Consider the following 19,607-nt stretch of genomic DNA (forward strand, 5'->3'; position numbering starts at 1 on the left):
GATTGAGAAGAGAGACTGAAACGTATATGCCCTCAGTGTCCCCTGTAAGTCTATTTAAAAGAATGACAGATGAGAACGATGAAAGCCTGACATTGCCAAACCCAATCGCAATGCGAGTTATTAAAATATGAGCTTGCAGATTCGTCAGGTACCCAGAATAGAATGGTATTCCATTGAAACAGCAACTGAAAGTAACGATCAGCTGCATATGGTTTCGCCATAGGCAAAAAAAGACATAAAATAGATGAAGTAAACGTGATTGTAAGTGTTATGTGGCTGTTATCTCTCTTTAGTGACATTTCAACCCTTCAAGTAGGAGAAAGAATTGTAGGTACATCCTACTTCCACTCACTGACACATAGACACACATGTAATGGAACATGAATGGATGTGGATATGGATAAGCAGTAAGCTAGTCTTTAAAATCAAAGACCACAACTCTGGTGTTCAGAAGCACAAGCACAGTCCATTTACCATTTACATAATCTCACATATCTGTATATGTATGCAGAGTCTGCAGGCAACAGGACAAGATTTGGGTACTGGAAGAGTTCTGGTTTCCATTTGTAGTCTGTTTATAGTCAAAGTAGTATCGACCAATCACATCTGAGCGGCAGTTAGGCTGCATTCACACCAAATCAGGTGTTGCGTGGTGGTGGTCCATGTGTCGGGGAGTGGAGGATGGAGACCAACTACTGTACAAGAAAGCCTGTCTCCCCATCTCAGCAACTTGGTATTTGCTTTCGCTAAGTTTGTTTGTTGGCTTAAAAGATCTGTAGAATTCTTTTTCACCATCATTTCTGCGGGATCTTTACTGCCACAAAAGACAACACACAATCAAAGTGAGTGCTCTCCTTTGTAAGACAGTACACACAAGCTGCTAATGCATACTTTATGTCTTTAACATTTAATATTTAACAACAAAAAGAGACTTGGTCCTGTGGACTGCAGGCGTCTTCCCAGTCAAATCGCCGGTTATGTGACTGACCATGGCAACTTGACATTAGGTTGCATTTCAACAAAAGTTTAATCTGTTTCCAAAGTTGGTGTGGATGCAGCCTCAAACAGTCTGTGTGGAGAGGTGAAACGCATTGGCCGAAATGCAGTCTTGGACCTTTCGGCTATGCTCTGACGACAATTTAGCTTTATATTAGCTTTCTTTTTATTTATCTGTTTTCATAAGCAAATATCTGCTTCTAGACATTAGCCAATGGAAAGGCACACACAAGAGGAAGTCTTGGCCCTGATATTCGCTGGCTACACCGGATCCCACAAAATACTGGCCCCAAAGCAGGGGTCGGCAACCTGTACTATCAAAAAAGCCATTTTTGATCAAAATAATTTTAAAAAAAAATCTATCTGGGGCCAGGAAGGTAACACAGCCTATTAAGTCTAAATCAGCCAATCAACATTATTAATAGGTATAAATTAGCATTCATTAATGTGTTTTACCACAAGGTGTCTACTCTGCAGTGGGATCTTAATGATTATTCGGTACTTTAACCTTGCAGCGTTGGTGGTACAAGCAAACAAACCTGTCCACACCCTACCGAATACTTTATTTTCCTCCAAGACTTTTCCTTGTTTGGGTTTGGAATCCCGAGCTAGCTTTGCTAGGAAGACTTGAGACTAGCTACTGCTACTGAGGTTTGCCAACATTTAGATGAAAAGGTGCAAGACCATAGATGTATGATGCACATTTTAGTTGATTAAAAGGTAAAAAAAAAAAAAAATCTTATTTGGTGCATAGGCTACACATCTTTACAGTTGGAGAATGTAAGAACTTCTTGAGGATTACAAAGATGAAAAGTGAAGTGTTAACAGTTATTCATTTACACTACATTAATATTTACAAGCCACTGGCAAGGGGCAAAAGAGCCGCATGTGGCTCTGGAGCTGCAGGTTGTCTACCCCTGCCCCAGAGGCTTATCGTCCTCAGACCAATAGCTGACGGGTTATGAGGTTGACATTCATGTGGCAGAGATGGAAACAATCAGCCTAGCTGCTCCTGTACTGAAAACAAATGCCTCAGCACTGTCAGCATCTGCCAACAGATTAATGAGTGAATCTGATCGTAACCTGGAATGCATGTTGTTTTGTGGAAATTTGGGGTACATGACGTCCGTATGTCTATTAAAAACAATGGTATGTAATGATAACTTGTGTACTGGCAAATGGATAAAACTTGATACCAACACTTTAAGGGCTGGAGCCTTTGGGAAAGACAGCACAACAGTTTCCAGGTTTGAGCACAAAACAAGTGATGAACTAAATTGATCATCGAGATCCACAGCCCACAGGAACTCAACTGAATCCAAAAGTAGAAACCCCTGAAGATTCCCAAAACACTACTCTACATGAAAAGAAGCCTGGCATGTGAGCGGGCCGCTTTACTGAGCTAGTCTCTTCAATACACTTGTAATTCTGAATGGAGCCAGTGTTAGCTCTGCTAGGATAAAGCAAACCTCTTTAGCATTCAGCCTCTAGCTCCTGACCCTCAGGTCTTCCTTTAGAGGACATCCTGTTTCATACACTCACTTCACTCAGCACTGTCTCATCATAACACTGCTTCAAGGGGAAAAATACAGACGCTTCTTGGCTAAAGTTAAAAAACCTTCATGCTGTCTATTTTGACTACAGTCCATTAACTCAGGGAAGTTGCTGTCAAGTGGTAGGTTGAAGTAAATCTGAACTAACAGACTATCGTAAAAATATTTTATGTGTCAACAAACACCCACTGCACGCATGACTTTCTATTCAAATAACATACATGTGTCCTTTTCTGAACTCATGCCTACCAGCAGCCATTAAGTGGACCATGCTAACCTTGTGTTGCCAGAAACATACAGCATAACAATGTAAACACACAGAGCCGCTTAGCTGCAGACATCTTGTGGATTTAGACAGAGAGAGACACAGAGGGGAGGACGGGGGGGCAGGAATGTCAGTTAAGCTACATTACAAGGTCTTTATCAGCAACGTGCGAGACAGAGTGAGCAAGTGAGGGAGGCAGAGAGGGAAAGAAAACAGCGGTTCCTACGGTAACAGCAGGCCTTTGTCATTTAGGTCAAGACCTCTCTTGTGCTCACTCAGCCAAGCTTGCTGAGGGCAACGCGCACACTGAGAGGAAGATGAGCAAGGTCATACATGTTTGTGTGGGTTAGGGTTGGAGTTGGGGTCCAAAAGGGGAGGGGGGAGGGGTTACACTGACAATAGACCAGCAACCCAGAGCCTCTGAGGTCGCCATGACGATGCCACGACAATGCCAATGCGTTGATCATGCTTTGAAATCAGCAGCGCTGGGTGGGCAGCAGGCATGTGTTATATCATACTACCACTGGAGTTCAATCTCGCATCATTAAAATCAGTAAATCCCATTACAGTCTTGTGCATTATTGAGTCTGCAGCAGGGATCACAGCAGGGCCGGATGTATGAGTGGAGCATAAATAATCCATACTGTCTGATGGATTCCTGCACAGTTGCTTAGCGTGTTCGCCCAGCCCCCCATGTTATGCTCATCCATCGCAGTAAAGACCCACATTAGACAGACAGGCCACGAAGCTGTTAGTAAGCTCCGAATGAGGCAGATAGACACGCTCTGAATGAGACCCAGGCATGCAGGCGGCCTCCTACTCTCCCAACAGGAAAGGACTTAGAACAGCGTGAAGTTAGTTTACACAGCCGTCTGAGATCTTTAAGGAAAACGGTCTGTAAATCACCTGCACTGTTGAGCCGACAGCCTCGGTAGAGATATCCATCACTCACGAAGAAGTGCACTTAAAGCTGATCATGTTATCTAATCCCGTGGCATCTCTACATCCACTCAGATCCACACAGGCTACAGCTGATAACTGAAAACTATATATCACACAGCCTCCTAGCTATTCTCTCTGGGGCATCCAATAAAGCTCTGTGCCTCCCAGATCTATCAACGATGAGGGCAACAAACAGCAAAGGGTGAGATGACAAGGAGACACAGATAGAGCTGGCGGCAGACCAAGACATTAGGGGTGTGTACGGGCTTGTCTGCCAAGGCGTGGAAAAGAAAACATCACTGAAAACTCTGTAGTCCTTCCAACTAGGAGAACGTACCTTGGCATTGAGAGAGGACAGAACAGGGATGAGTTGCTCACACTGCTATCAGTCTATAAAACGACGTGCTTTTCCAAAGACTGTTGGTCATAGTACAATTTATAGAATATAAAAAAACAATAATAACTTAAGTAAACGAACTGCCCTACCTTCCTCATCCAAAAACCTGGAGTCTTCCATGCAACTTTGGTCCCTGACAACATCACATCCAGCTCTGTTTGAATAATCATTCAGTGTGTGTGTGTATGTGTGTGTGTGAGAGAGAGAGAGCAGACTACAGGTTAATGTTTAATCCACCTATCCTGTGGTGTGAGTGCTAACAGGCCTGTCAGATGAAGGGCCCCAGGGGGCATAACGGTGGTCTTAGAGCATGAATATGGGCTGATGGGGCTGACCCGCCAGCTCCGCCTGTCCATTTGTTTGAAGAGTTCACTCCATGAGCTAAGTCTGGACCGTGCCCGCAGTGTAAACACTCAAGCTCACCCTTATCACTAAGGCCCGATATTGCTGGCCGGCGCCCTCTTTATCGTTATGGAGATGGACCAAAGTACAGGGGAATTGATTGACATTGGACTTTAGCTGGAGTCTGCGACAGATGAGCCGTATGATAGTTACCAGTTCAATCGTTCTGTTATCAGGTCACGTACCTTGGCGTTTCAGGGTCAGTGACCTTTAAATGAACAGCACACTGTGTCTGCCATTTTAAGACCTGAAAGGTCCAAACTACTGTGTTTGCTAATTTGAGTTCCTAAATATAAAACCATGCAGACTTTACATGTTTATGGCTGTTTTAAGAGGCTAATGCCATAAAGGTGTATATATTTTTGGATGTATTATTCTCACATTTCCAGACATCTATTTGTTTCTATTCATTTTTGTACATTATCAAAATCTATTAGCAAATATGATTGAGTTGCTTAATCCATCACCATAAACATTAAGCCTGCATTAGCCATTGACAGTATTATATTAGTGCTATGAGGTAATGCAGTTTATGTGCAGATTGACTTGAAACTTCTGCACTGTATTACCTTGCAATAGAAATCTTATGTTGACAAAAATAATTAGGAGTATAGGAAATTATCAATACACTGTTATTTTTTTTAATTAGTAGTTTTCTGTCCGAAAAATGTCCCATTTCTCCAACAACCCATTCCTCCAAAGTCCTTTTTCTCTGAAAATACACATTCCCTGCAGTTACACAACCTAATCGCCAGAAAAAATGTTGGCATTGTTCATGTCCGTCAACCATGGATATGTTACATTTGACAACAATCCTGTGGTGAAAGTGTGGCTGGTTTTAGGCACAAAGCCACTTGGTTATGGTTAGGAAAAATCATGTTCTGGGTTTAAAAAAAAAATCATATTTGGTGGCACAAAAGGTGTTGGAAAAGCAGGGACAGATCTATGAAAACATCCGGGATCGGTGGCTCAAATGTCACTGGGAAACGCAGCGAAGGGTTTGTGAAGCACCCGCGAATGATGACCCAAATGCCAATGAAAAATGTCACAAAGGATTGATAAAATAACCTGAGAATGGTGGCTCAAACTCTGTAAAAACAACTGGGATCAGTGGCTCAAACTCCACTGAGAAACTCCGTGCATGGTTTGTACACACACTTGAGGTCAGTGGCTCTGACGCCACTGAGAAATGCCACAAAGGTTGGGTATAAACACCCAGGATCGGTGGCTCAAACACTGCTGAGAAACGCAGTGAAGGGTCAGTAAAAACACCCAAGATCAGTGGCTAAAACATCGCTGAAAAACACCGCAAAAGGCTTGTAAACACACCCGGGACAGGTGAACACCAGTAGAAAACTGAAGCTAACTACAGGAAGTGTAGCCTGGTTCCAGACCATAGACCCCGCCCACTCAACTGAGTAGGCTTGCATCTCTGGTCTGGCATACCGCAATGAATTTGCGATTTATCTCGTCCAAATGATGGAAGGACCAATGAACGCCGGGGGTGGGGGCGGGTCTAGCGATTAGCCAATCAGTGCCACGCTGATGTCAAGCTGTGCGCCGGTGGGTAACTGGTGAGGATAGCAACAATGGCGACCGCTACAGATCCTACAGACCACATTAACGATGCTATCGAGGTATTTCGCCACTACTCGCGTTAATGGAGGACCAAATTAAGGAAGCTGCTAAACTGGATTTAACGGCGATGCAGCTGGGCGTGCACGACAACGGAGACATTTTAAACGGGCAATGCTCGCTTGTTTTCGGCACCTCCGAGGCATGGATACTAATGACGTCAGATTCTGGGTGAGTCTACTTTCTCTACTGATTGGTTAGGGAAAAATCAAATTCCCTCCCCCTTGTAAATCGCCTTCAATGGAGGCGATGTCAGCCTGAAGGTTCTGGGAGCTTCAGTCTGACACTCAGGCTACAGGAAGTGTGTTTTTTCGGGAAAGAAGGACTTCAGCAGTGGTTGTTTACTTTTCGGACAACAGGCTGTCGGAGACATGGGCTGTCAGTCCAATGGGACGTTTTTCAGGCCAATGGGGCTTTGAAACAATGACATGGCATCTAACATATCGCTACACACACAAGAAACACAGGTTTATGAAACTGACAGAGCCAATAAGGTGCGCATCACTAGCGCTGACAGTTTTCCTGAATTAGATTTAAAACAATCATAATATATCGCCTTGCTTACAGTGTCCCAATATGTAAACGATTACACCACTCTAGCAAGTTTTACTGGTTTGCTCACAGAGTTTCATAGTATATGGAAATGAATGGGAACAATGGCTGCTTAGCACTGGAGGCTTTATGTATTCAACTACAAGTTATCTATTCCACTGATGAAGGAAACCTGCATGAACTCACTTTTTCCACAAACTGGACAGGAATTTGGATTTTTATGAGGACAAGTGTTTCTCAAGATGAGCTCTTCTTTCTCTGGCTGTGAGCATAATTTGAACACCCGTTGCTGCACCCAGTTGAGAAATAAAACAGCAAGTTACATAAGCCCCAGTGGACTCTGACCTCGGCAGTGACAGCGTGTTCAGTGTCAAAATAATAATTAAATGCTCACACATGGTCACAAGACAGAGCCCATACAATATGACCATAAAACACTGTCAAAGGTGCAATGTGACAGCGTATCACGTTACCTCAAAGACCTACGCTGACCTGACCCTTCATGTCGGCCGTTTATAGCACGTCAGTGCGTGGTGGAAAGTGTGCATGTGAGTGTGTTGTGGACTCAATACAAGCACGTGAAAAATTATGGTGACATTTACACTGACATTACATATGGTGAAAAAAAATATTACCTGCAGTTACCAGTTTGGGAGAAACAGGTGGTAACATAGAAAATGTCCACAGTCTGAATGTAGACACATGGACGTGGGTGTGTTGTTGTTTGTTGCCTGCATGCCACACTGACTCACTGTTGTCATAACCTCCAATGAAATGAGACGTTTCACGGAAATTGTTTCATCATGAATGTTTTGGTTTGAACAAGTTAAAGAGATAGTTCGGATCTTTTGAAGTGGGGTTGTGTGAGGCACTTATCTATAATCAATGTATCACAGTGAGGTCAGTCGGCATGCCCCCAGTTTGGAGAAGCAGGCTGGAGTCCAACATGGACGCTAAGCAAAGTACTGCTGTTGAGGCGTCTGCAATAAAATGTATTTTAACTACAACAAAAAGGTCTCACCTGAAAAAAATCTATATCACTGTAAGTATACGCCATATTTTATAACACCTTTACTGCTTTACGTTACTGTTAGACACATATTTCCAACAGGAAAATGAAGTCGTTATGTGGCTTTCTTCAAAGCCAGACTCCATTAAGAAAACCAGTGATTTAACATTGCTTATCACAGGAGCCTCTGGTGGACTGCTGCCTTGATCAGTTACTTTCTTTGTATTGCTGTGTGACTTAGGGTCTTTAAAAGGTTAGTTTGGATTCACCCAACTCACACAATAACACAAACTAACTAACTGATCAAGGCAGCGGTACACCAGCAGCTCCCGTATTCAGCGGGCTAAAATCACTGCTTTTGTCAATGGAGTCTGGTGGCTTTGATAAGAACACAAGATGGGGAACTGAACAAGCAGTTTAACATAAAGTTAAAGCAGTACAGACATCAACTGTATGTACTACACTGACTATGGATAAACACCACATACACCCCCCACAAAAAATCCGAACAATTCCTTTAAATATTGTTAGATACTTGCAGATCTTTGCATACGTCTGAAGTATGTTTGATTTGACCAGCTGCCATCATCTCCAGCTGTTTTGTTTCTCACAAGGCCGCAATAGATGAGTCATTTTTGGCTGTTTACTTGGCTGATATATCAAGCATTTTATATCGTAAGTATTAAATAAATATTAGTTTCCAATAAGCTGTTACACACAAAGGGGCAATAAGGTTGCATACTGAAGCACTGAGCCATCAATGTATGGAGCAGCTGTATTTAAAAGCAAGTGATTGACAGTAAATCTAACTGCATGGGACATGTTTGTCTGGGTGGACATGATATACTGATAGTTGTTAATAAGAATATAGTCTGTGTTTTCTGCGTTGAGTCTAATGTTCCAGCAACACTGAGGTCATACGGAGAAAAAGACATAGCTGCTGTGTAACCTTGACTTGCAGTATAGCCGCAGCCTAACCAGCTACCCCAGTGTGTTGGATGTATTTGCAGCTGAACGAATGGAAGGCTCCACCCTCACTGTTCCCAGCTGCTAAAATCAACAATCACTAACAACGCTGTCCTTAAGCAACACCTCCATTCGGTGCCAAACACTGGCTCCTGGCTGCCACTTTGCACGTATTTCCAAATCAGTCACAAGGATCGAGCAGGCCACCATTACAAAACCTCCCTGCAGTACATCCAAACTGTAAATTTCAGAGGGGGGGAAACTGCCGCAATTTGTTCCAGCTGCTTTTATCACTTGACAGATGTAGGGCCGGGGTAACGAGACAGCAAGCGGTGCTTGAATGTGTTAAAGGGGGCCAACAACACCATAAAGTGCCTTTATGAGTCATGCGTATTGCCTGTAAGTCACCTTAACTTCACCTTTTTTTATGATCTACGCCATCATCGCGCAGGGTTTGTAGTGTTTATTAAATCTGACTGATTTTCTTACCATTGCATACTCTTAGTGACAAACAGCAACTGTGCTGGATGGCAGAACATCAGAACCGTTAAAATATTGTATAAAAATATTAGAAGATTGCAGTATTTAGCATTTTCTGCTGATGCAGTACATGTGGATATTCTTTGTCTCCATTACTGACATGCAAGTGCTTGTAAACAATTTCAGAGCCGTGGAAATTCTTTGAATATCGAGACAGACAAGTTTGATTTATATGCACTGGTGTGCTCTATACATCAGTAGAGACCGTGCACAAGTCCCCTACATAAATAAAAGTATCACACATGATCAGCACAATGTATATGTCAAGGCTTTAATGCCGATGAGAAGGGAATGTTCAAGTGAGTGTGTACTGTGCACCAGTTGCTCCTGAGACTGCACCAGTTGCTCCTGAGACTCCCAAGATGCAACACCCCCATGCCTGGGTAACACCAGGACAGCAGACAAAGCTCTCAGTCTGTAGCTGTGTACGTTGACAGACCACCTGAGCAGTGCTGCCAAGATAAATATAACATTTAACATGCTGTGATTTAAGAGGACAGCTCACGTGCTACAGCATTACAGGGGGTATTTAGATTCTTAGCATGATGCTAGCAACACATTCTCACTCTTAACTTGTCAAATAGAGTGGTCAGTGGCACTATGCTTCCAAGTATGGGGCTCTAGGTACCTGTCTGGCATTAGTTTTGGACCTGTCAGTTAAGTGTTAATTTCCGCTCATTTCATGCAGTGGTTTCTTTTAAAATTAACTTCTGTCTTAGTGAAAATGTAGGTTTCGCCACCAAAAATTGAGCATAGTGAAAGTTCAGGCAGGACACAGTGTCAAGCTCAGCTCACATCCCAGCTACAGCAGCTGATCTCAAACAGCTCAATCAACTCATGGAGCAGCTGATTGATGGCAGGGAGTCAGCTGATAGATCACGTGATTCATTTCTATGCAACAAATTGGTGAATCTCATTCAGGGCGCCCTATTTAAACTGCTCTGGCCTGCCTACTGTTGCTGCTTCCTCTGCAAGCCGCTTTGCAACCCGCCTCCACCCCAGCTCCTCCTTTTCATGCTGTCTCTGACTTATCAGTGTCATTCCTGTTTGTCATTGATGCTGCTCTGTTCTGTTCCTGGGGTCTTTGCTGCTGCTCTTCCTACCTTAGGTTCTCTATGTAGGCGCATGGAAGGGCAGAGAGGTGTGCTCTCTCTGCCTTAAGGCTTTCCATGGAAGTGTGGAAAAGGCTTTCTGTGTAGGTCCAAGGAAAGGCAGAGAGACTCCAGAACAGAGTCATTCAGCCAAATATAATACTGCAAATGGAAATAACGTTTGCTTTGACTAAAGTGTTCCTGACTGAACTACATTAAGTTTAGGCAATTAATTTTAGCAACAAAACTTCTGGTGTTTCATCGTCCAGGTCAATTAGACCAGGATCACCATTCAGTGGCCGGTGTTTGGGGCAGCTGGTTATTATGTATTCCACAGTTTGCAGTGGGCATTGTCCTTGAGACCCCATTTTTGCATTGCTGCCCAAAAGTGTCTTTTACCTGTCCTCAGGCAGTTGAGGGTTGTCTGTTGCTTTAGCGGCAGGTGCTGGCCGGCAACATTATAACACTGGAGTTAGCTGAAAGCCCGGTACATCTCATACAGATGATACCCTGGGAATGAGAAGTGATTGTTGCTGGATCACTCTGGGAGGAATCTTCGCACTCTGATAAATAAGATATTTAGGTTTTGGACTGTTGTGTGGACAAAACAAGCAGTTTAAAGATGTCATTTTAAAATCTGGCAACTTGTTGGGGCGTCGGTGGCTTAGTGGTAGAGCAGGCGCCCCATGTACAAGGCTGTTGCCGCAGCAGCCCGGGTTCGATTCCAGCCTCTGGCCCTTTGGTGCATGTCATTCCCCCCCTCTCTCTCCCCCTTTCACACTTAACTTTCCTATCAATTAAAGGCAAAACTGCCCAAAAAAATATCTTAACAAAAAAAAAAAAAAAATCTGGCAACTTGTGATAAGCATTTTTCTCTATTTTCTGAAATGTTAAAGACTAAACAATTGATCATAAAAATAATCTACAGATTCATCAACCCCAAAAATAATCACCAAAAAGGTATCCAAAAAGGTCATCTTCAATCTTCTCCAATCTCCCATGCTACCTTCATCTTCTCCCAAAACAATCTCTGCGCTGAGGCGTGATCAAGAACTTTCCAAAAAATGTTTTAAGGGAGTTTCTGCATTACTGGAACAACAATGTAACGGGGAGCGCCAGAGTGGATAAATCACCAACACTGAGATGAGAACAACATGACGTTGGAAGCATTTCTCTCTGCTCAGACAGCTGTGTGTATCTTATTACATTTTCCAGCATGACACTGGAGTCCTGAGTTCCCCCATTCTGGCTGCCAAACCAGCCTACGTGTTTGTGGGGAGGCATGCAGCACACAGGCCTGGTGACAGAACAACACTAATGTGCTACTGTAGTGGGATCACAAAGGCCCAGAATGTTCTTTGAGCCTTCCTACTTGCAACAAACTGTAATCAGCAAATCTTGAAAACAGTTACATATTCACACACTCCGCCATCACCTCATAAAAGATATCAAATACTCCACTAAAAGCATACATCTAAGCTTCACGGCTGCCACACAGCATGGTTATGTTGCTTCATATAGCAGTCCTCCCCCTAAACTTCTTAGCCGTGTCATCTTAATAAGCACTGTGAGTTTCCATGCTGGTGTCAAAGACCTCTGTTACACCAAAATAAACAACACTGACATTAGTTGAATACAGAAGAGGCCTGGAGTTAAATAAGGTTAAAGCTGATGAATATGTCTCTGTCTGAGCTTATGAGTGGACCTGAAAGAGAGCGGGCTTTGTCAGTAATAGAATTAGAGTGCGAGAGTAGATCAGACCGGGGATAGGTGATTGATGAGGATTTCTCCAGGCCGACGCTCACGAGGATGAGGATCAGACCCCATTGCCTAGATTTCAAGTTGACAAGAAAGTGAGTGAATCTTCCAGCCATGGTGTTGGGCTTAGACGAACAGGATGTTGAAGAGATGTGACTCTTACATAAGCACACCAGAAACATTAGGACTGGGAGAGACAAAGAGGTTGTTGTGAGAAAGACATTCATTTCAACAGACCTGTCAAATCCCCCTTTCCCGTCCCCTTGTGGGTGAACATACAACAGCATCCCTCCCCAGTCAATCTCCTGTCCAGAGCTGCTTAACTGTAAGTCTGGCTGGAGGTCCTCAATCCTATTCAACTCAGAGGGACTTTACCATAAGGGAGGCTCAAAGGGGAATAGATCTGACTCAGGTGAAGGTCAAACCTGAGCGATAGAGGACACAAGTTGCAAGACAAACATCCACAAAGACCACGCTTGGCCTGGAAATAGCAATGCAGAAAAACTGTGTTGCAGATACCAACAAAGAGGGTGAAATGTGATCCAAGAAGTCTGGTTTAAATAACACATCCAAGAGTTTGAAGGCTTATCAGACATCAAAACACTGGTCAGCTGAGGGATTTTCTGCAAAGTTATTTTATCCTCCTTCTTGGTGACTGAAGTAAACAGTAGAATTTAACTTCTTCCATTATTAAGTAATCTACAAATGTGTGTTTGCCAGATGTTGTTGCAGTGCGCTGCGGCATCCATGACCCCCACTGTGCTAATTCAGTGGCCTCCATAAGTGAACAGGAAGGTGGCACTTTGTGAGTGCTATTGCGCAAGCGAAATGCTTCTCTGCCCTGTTTGGTTCAGTTCAATCGAACTCAAGTTTGTTTGCCCCCTAAGTGCAGTTCGTCTGGGCAGGTGTGAACTCATCAGCAATCGCACTCGGGTGCCCAACAAAACAACTGGACAGCGACCTTCTTGAAGAGGTGGTCTCGGTCCGGTTACAAAAGAACTCTGGTGCAATCGTAAGACGTGTATATGGCAATCAAGGTGGCAGAAAGATAGATAGTGGAGATGCTGCAATGCAAAGGGGTGGCATATCAGAGTCGTACCGCGACCATTATCTATCACCAGAGGAAGCCAAGGCAATAATTTTCAAAGGTATTTGTTTTAGGGGTTCCAAAAGGCCGAAGCAATGTGGACACAGCTCTTCAAATAGTGCCCGAAATGCCTCCCTCCACACCTTACCATTGCGTTCGAATCAGTGCAACCTCATGAATTTCTTCGAGGACAGATTGCCCAAAAGAGATCCCTGTTACTCCCATTTGAATGATTATCACATGTTGCCTCCTGCTGCTGTGTATAGGCTTTTCAATCCACATTTGAGTGTAGCCATCTGGAAAAGCTATGCTCATGTTTGCCTTTAAATGTGGTTGGAAGACACTTGGTGAAACCTGGAGACTCTTATTTCTTTGGGGTTGTTCTGACAGATGAGATATACCAGAAGCACCCTTGAACCTGAACAGCCAGTTACAAGGCGGTGGTAGAACTGGTCTTGCCAATGATTATCTACAAGCAAAACTAAAACTACTTTTAATTCACACAAAACAAATGTTGGATGTTGGGATCTAATACAGTGACTTGTCCTCAGATCACATGCTCTCAAATCTATGCCCAACGCTAACATTTTTTCCACTGTACTTTGGCCAGCGGTTATGCAGGAACTTGGAAAATAGGTCAGTGGAACTAGATTCTTGTTGCTAAACATACTTACAATACATCTCTTTATGAACCCACAACCATGACAAATGATGAAGGCTTGAGACTGTGCACTTGAGAGCAGAACCTGAAAGTCCTGTTTGAGGAGCCAAGAGGAGAAAACTCTGCCTTTCACTCCCGTATTGTTTCTGCATCTACAACTCTGTCACTCCGGGCTGTTAATGCAACCAGGCAGAAGCTGATTACAGGTCTCAGGTTCCCGGAGACAAAACTGTCAAAGTGTTTCAACACAGCTGGACAGAAACTAACTATGGAAAAAAACATTGGCAAGGAAAGTTCCCTTAAGCCTGAGTCAAAGAAGCACAAACACTTGTTTGAGCATGGGCAGGTCGGACAGTTTGTTTCTTAAGACATTCATGTATTGTGCATGAGAGATAAGGGTATCTTAAATGCTTTGTATCCCTCTGATTACAATAGTGAAGTCTTAAGATGAATAAGAAATGCTGACAGACTAACCACACCTTTAGAAAAGAGAAAAAAAGATGCCCACTTGCTAGTGCAATCAAAGTTCTGCAGACAGTGAGACACACATCCTCCTACACCACAGTGTCTACTGAAATCTACCATCTGAATCTGAAATCTTTACACCTCTACATTCTTAAATGATACCTTGATGCAGTAACACCACCCACGTGCTATTCAAAAAAGTTATCTGCTCTTACTACTTCATCAAGGCTTGGTATGCAGATTTTAATATCATCACTTGGAACATTTTTAGCCCATAAACTGATTTATTCTTATCAGTCTAAGGGGGAAAAAATACTCAACTTGATGTTTTCAATTTATTTTAACGGGTCAACACAAACAAAAAACACTGTCACTTTTAGGCTGCGTCAAACGTTGCGTGATTATTAATGGATTTCTGACCACACACTCACCAGAACGATGAGGTGGTTCTGAGTGAAGACCTTTGATCCCAAGGTAAATGCCACGTCGATGTGGAGACTGGCCTTAAGGGTTAGCAAATAAAGGGGGGGGGGTTCATGTAAAAGCCTGGTACACAGAGGACTGAGTTGTATCTCAGTGTGTTTAGAAGTGGACTGCAGAATGGAGCATCTGTCTTCAGATCACCTCCAAAGTCTCACTTTTGGGAAACATGTCAGCAGAGAGCCGGACCTCCAGATACAGCTTTCCAATCATTAATAAAAACTGAAGTCTCTTCTAACCATGAGCATTTAAAATCATTAACAAATTAAGGTTGGAAAACATATGTATATTCTATTAATATCGTGATATGAGACAAGATATCGTAAGTGTTGTCTTTTCCTGGACTGTTCTTTGCCAGACTGTTCTAGCTGCCTTTACCCACTTAGTCATTATATCCACATTACTGATGAATATCTAGCAATATCTCATTGTGTAAATATTTTGCGAAAGCACCAATAGTCAACCCTTCAATATCACCGCAATTTTCTCCATATCGGCCAGTCCTAAAACAAACCTTCAACCACCACATATCAGTCAGTCACTGTGATATCCAGTCAGCCCTAATGTCATCTTACAATTAATGCAACAAAGTTAAAATAAATCAAGATTTCAGCAAATTGAGAAGTTGGACCGTTGAGGGCTTTAAAGGAATACTCCACCCACAAAATGACCATCTGTATTTCAGTTAGTCTCGCCATGTTACCTCCACTTTGTTACGAAAACTTTGTTTTTCCCGCATGCCTTCAAGGAAAACGGCACACAAATTGATTTTTTGACTGCCTGGGGGCCATGTTTAACAACAGCAAAACCACATCAAGACTAGGGCTGAGAGAATAAACAATTATGATAATCATCTTGATATAATTTTCCTCAATAGATAATGAATATCCAATAAATCCTCCATACAATTAAACTACACATAAGTCCACAGAGAGGGGGACAGTAGTGCACCTTAATCACCAGTTTCCACCTGCCATTAACCAGAAGAAGAAGAAGGAGCAGTAGCAGTGGTAGAAGAAGAAGATGAGACTGGCCACTAATGGTTAAGGTAAAATTATAATTAGGTTTGCAATGGTAAGAGATTTTCATGGTATGATAACAGTCTCAGAAAATATTGCGGTTTCATGATATCAGGATATTACAGACTTCATATTATTATCAGTCAGAATGAGCCTTAAAGGAATGAAAATGGAAGGGTTATTGTTGGCTGAACAAACATTTTATTGCTATAACTGAATAAGTAATATTAATTTAATACATTTCCTTGTCCGTAAACATGATTTCTGTCTGAGTCATGTCAAATGGATTTTCATTTGCAGTAAATGACCCCATGTTGTTTAACAATGTCATCAAAGACGGTCTTCTCCTATTGACATACTGTGGGTGTACAGCTTGTACAGACAGTACTGGCCACAGTTGAGATTTTCCTTTGGTTTACATTGTCAGCTAAAACACTTCCTAGATGTTTTCACCCGCCTGTACAAAGAGTTTGACATGCTCCTGACCAGAATTAAGATTTCTTTATCTATCCATCCTTTGATTAGAATTGCTTTGACTCTACCACAGATTTATGAAATGTTCTGCTGTTTGGCAAATATTTGTCTGGTTCTAACAATAACCTTCTAGTATCTTCAACTGTCACTAAGCAGCAGCAAAAAATCAGCCATTTAACTTGAAATAAATCATAATCTTGACTTTTTTCTTGATAATTATCAGTATTGAGTATCGCTCAGTCCTAATCAAAACATCCATTTACAAACTCTCACACAACTCCTGCTGTATAATCTAAGTCTCATTTATGTAGTCGTAAGCTCAGTACCTCCCAAACACATGAATTTTCGCTAAAACTTCAATTAATAGCCCAGGCTATTGTTTGCTTAAATCACTGAAATCAACAGGCCCATATTTGGGACAGGCCTTTGATTCCTTTTACACAATAGATCAGGAAATACAAACAACTGATTAATTGTTTAAATAAACCAGTATGAATATTACTCTTTAAAAATAAGGCTTCAGATCACATATCAATTATGAATCATTCTTTTGATCTAGCTCCAACAGACAGGGTGTCAGAGAGAGTTAGGCACTCGAGCATACCAACACAACCTCACTTTATCCTGTTAAAACAACACTCACAACTTGGATTGTGGACTAAAGGAATATGAATAACTTACAGAGTAATCGAGAAATGGACACATAATTTGAGGTAGCCAACAACCTGCTTTTACACATCTGAAAAACTTCTATCAAAAAAAAAAATGAACTGCTTGGCAACCAGACCAGGCTTCTAATTGAGACAGGCCGTTATTTGTCAAAATGTGGAGCCACAATGGGCTAATAAGAGGGACTGGGTGTTTAAAAAATGGGACTAGGCTTTAAATTGAAGTTTAATGGTATTTAAAACTGAACTGAAAGTGAAACTAATCTATGCTCTTTTCAAAGCCAGGCTCCAATACTAAGGGTTTTTTATGAAAAGGGTTGTAAACAGACGTTTAGATAGAGTCAATCGATCAATAAATCAGTATGTTCCATGAAGGCATGTAAGAAAAGTTAACATGACATTACTAATTGTTAGTACATGGTCATTTTGTGGGTGAAGTATTTAACTTTGGAAACCCTTTGAACACTTTAACCTTGAGAAAAGAAGATCCCGCACACTGTTTTTGCTCTGCATCTCAACTTATTTGTCAATTAGCATTTTAGTCCCTCCAGACTTTTGTCAAGCGCATTTCAACTGACAGCAAACAAGAAAGGGACAGTTAAAAGAGTAAACAACTGTAATTACACACAGGATCCTGCCCCCTGTGGGAAAAGAAAGGCAACATTGCTCAGGGGGAGCAGGACAGGTACAGCAGGATTTAGCTCAAATTTCCCTTTCACAGGGCAAATGTGTTCTTAAGAAATGCGCACTGTGAGGCGGTCAATGAGCTCACCTGTAGATGAATTAACTCCATGCAAAATTGTGGAGTTTGGTAACTCTTCAATCACGACCATCACATGAAAAACAACTACTGTTCCACCTTTGAGAGGCATTCAGCGGTGAATAATTATGTAACAGAGCGGTTGTGACACACTTCTGTTAACTCCGAATGTTCACACACACACGGAGAGGAGTCACAGAGAGGTGGCTCAGGGTTATTTTAACAGTTACTTTAACAGCACCTGCAGCTACACATTAACCACTGCCTCACCCGTTCCTCCATTTGACTCTTCACAGTTTGCGCTACAGAAACACTGATTAACAGCCATAAGCAATCCTAAAAATGTATGGTTTCCAGGCAGGATTTCAAGCCTGTCCTGGGAGGCTGGTTCAAGGCCAGTGCCTGTCTGACACCTCTCATCAGCTGTCACATTTCCTCTGTTTACTGTGTCATAGAGCCAAAAAATACAAGTTCCTAGTGAGAATCAAAAACTTAAGTTTCTAATATGAAGCTCACTGCAAACAATATTTACACTTCAGAAGGTGCATGCTGGTGTTAAGCAGGTGCTTCTTGCAATGTCTCCACTGCTTTACACCTGCCTGAAACTGCATATGCATCAGCTCCTCACATTTACTGTGCTTAATCTGACCTTTTGATATTATTGCCACAATCACCGGTGCATCAAACCGGTGACAAACAACAGCCTTATGAGCAATTCACAGCTCCTTCACAGCCTCTATCAGAGCAACAGGGCGTACCAACACGCCAATAAACAGCCTTTGTGTTGAGTGCATGGTTTACTAATTAATAGAGATGTTGCCTTTTGATGAGCAAGCGCTACTTTAGCTGCGCAGGCGTGCAAACTGAAATCAGATTAGCCTGCCCCCCTCCATGCAGTAACAATGCTCCTATAATCCTAGAAGAATTTATTATTGTGCCCCAGTTGCCTGTAAATAACCGTGTGCAGGTCTGAGGCTGTCTAAAGCTGGAGACCATGCGCTGCAACCATCTCTGTGCATGAAAGCAAATTCCCTCACAGACAGTCTCAGCTGCAGCAGCAGCAGCAGCAGCAGGGCGCATTTCTTGGATAAAAGGCCAAATGAAGACATGTACCTTACACCAGACAGCCCGATCCGAAGCCGCCATATCCTCGGGAAATCTCGCAGGCTTGAGAAGCGGCTCGGGGTGTGTGAGATCGAGAGAGGAGCGAGGAGGGAAAAAATAGTTCCCCCCCTCTCTCTCCTGAACCACGTCCTTGTTTGTTTCCCAGCAGCGCTGCCGCTGTCAAAAATCCCCCACCATGTCCATACAAAGCAGAGCCATGGAGCTCACACCCGCAGGAAGTGACCTCATGAGTGACAGCTGGAGGAGCGAAGGCGCACACCCCCTGACACACCTATGGTTTCAGCGAATGGAGAGCGCGCAGCGGTTTCTCTTGAGACGGACGCCCCCTAACCATGGTGACAGCAACAGGGACCGGAACACAGAAACCTCTTCCTCTAAACGTGATCTGCACGAGCTCAGGGCTCAAACTAACACTGAGCTAATAGCCTCAGAGGAAGTGAGTGCACAAACAGAGTCAGGGTGTAGGGCCGTTAATGCTCATCATGCTGAACTGAAGGAATACAGGATGGCGACATTTGCACACACTGTCCTCATATGACCCCCTCAACTGCTTCCCTCCCTGCTGCTCTCTGCTCCCTGCAGTCTGTTCAGCTCAATGAAGCTTTGAAGGGATAAAGCTCTGATCAAATGTTTCCAAGCATAAACATAAAAAGTAAAAATGCTTCAACTAATGCATAAAAAGTTGTGATATTCAATTCAGTGTAATCTTATTTATAAAGCCCAATATCACAAATCACAATTTGCCTCAGAGGACTTTACAGC

The 19,607-nt window shown here is 42.8% G+C and overlaps 1 protein-coding gene across 2 annotated transcripts in view; it reads right to left on the reverse strand.

Annotated features, from left to right (window-relative positions):
• pparab (peroxisome proliferator-activated receptor alpha b) overlaps positions 1 to 19,068 on the reverse strand; it is a 49,815-nt gene extending 30,747 nt beyond the window's left edge. Inside the window, exon 1 of one of the 2 annotated variants that reach the window (XM_033635277.2) lies at positions 18,834 to 19,068. The gene's annotated coding sequence lies outside the window, so the exon portion shown is untranslated. Of the gene's footprint in view, positions 1 to 4,242; positions 4,484 to 18,833 lie in introns of those variants that run through there. The other variant, XM_078167687.1, reaches the window with a different exon arrangement.
• Positions 19,069 to 19,607: the final 539 nt, after the last annotated feature.

Source organism: Epinephelus lanceolatus, chromosome 5 (genome assembly GCF_041903045.1).
Source record: "Epinephelus lanceolatus isolate andai-2023 chromosome 5, ASM4190304v1, whole genome shotgun sequence".
Lineage (NCBI taxonomy): Eukaryota > Metazoa > Chordata > Actinopteri > Perciformes > Serranidae > Epinephelus > Epinephelus lanceolatus.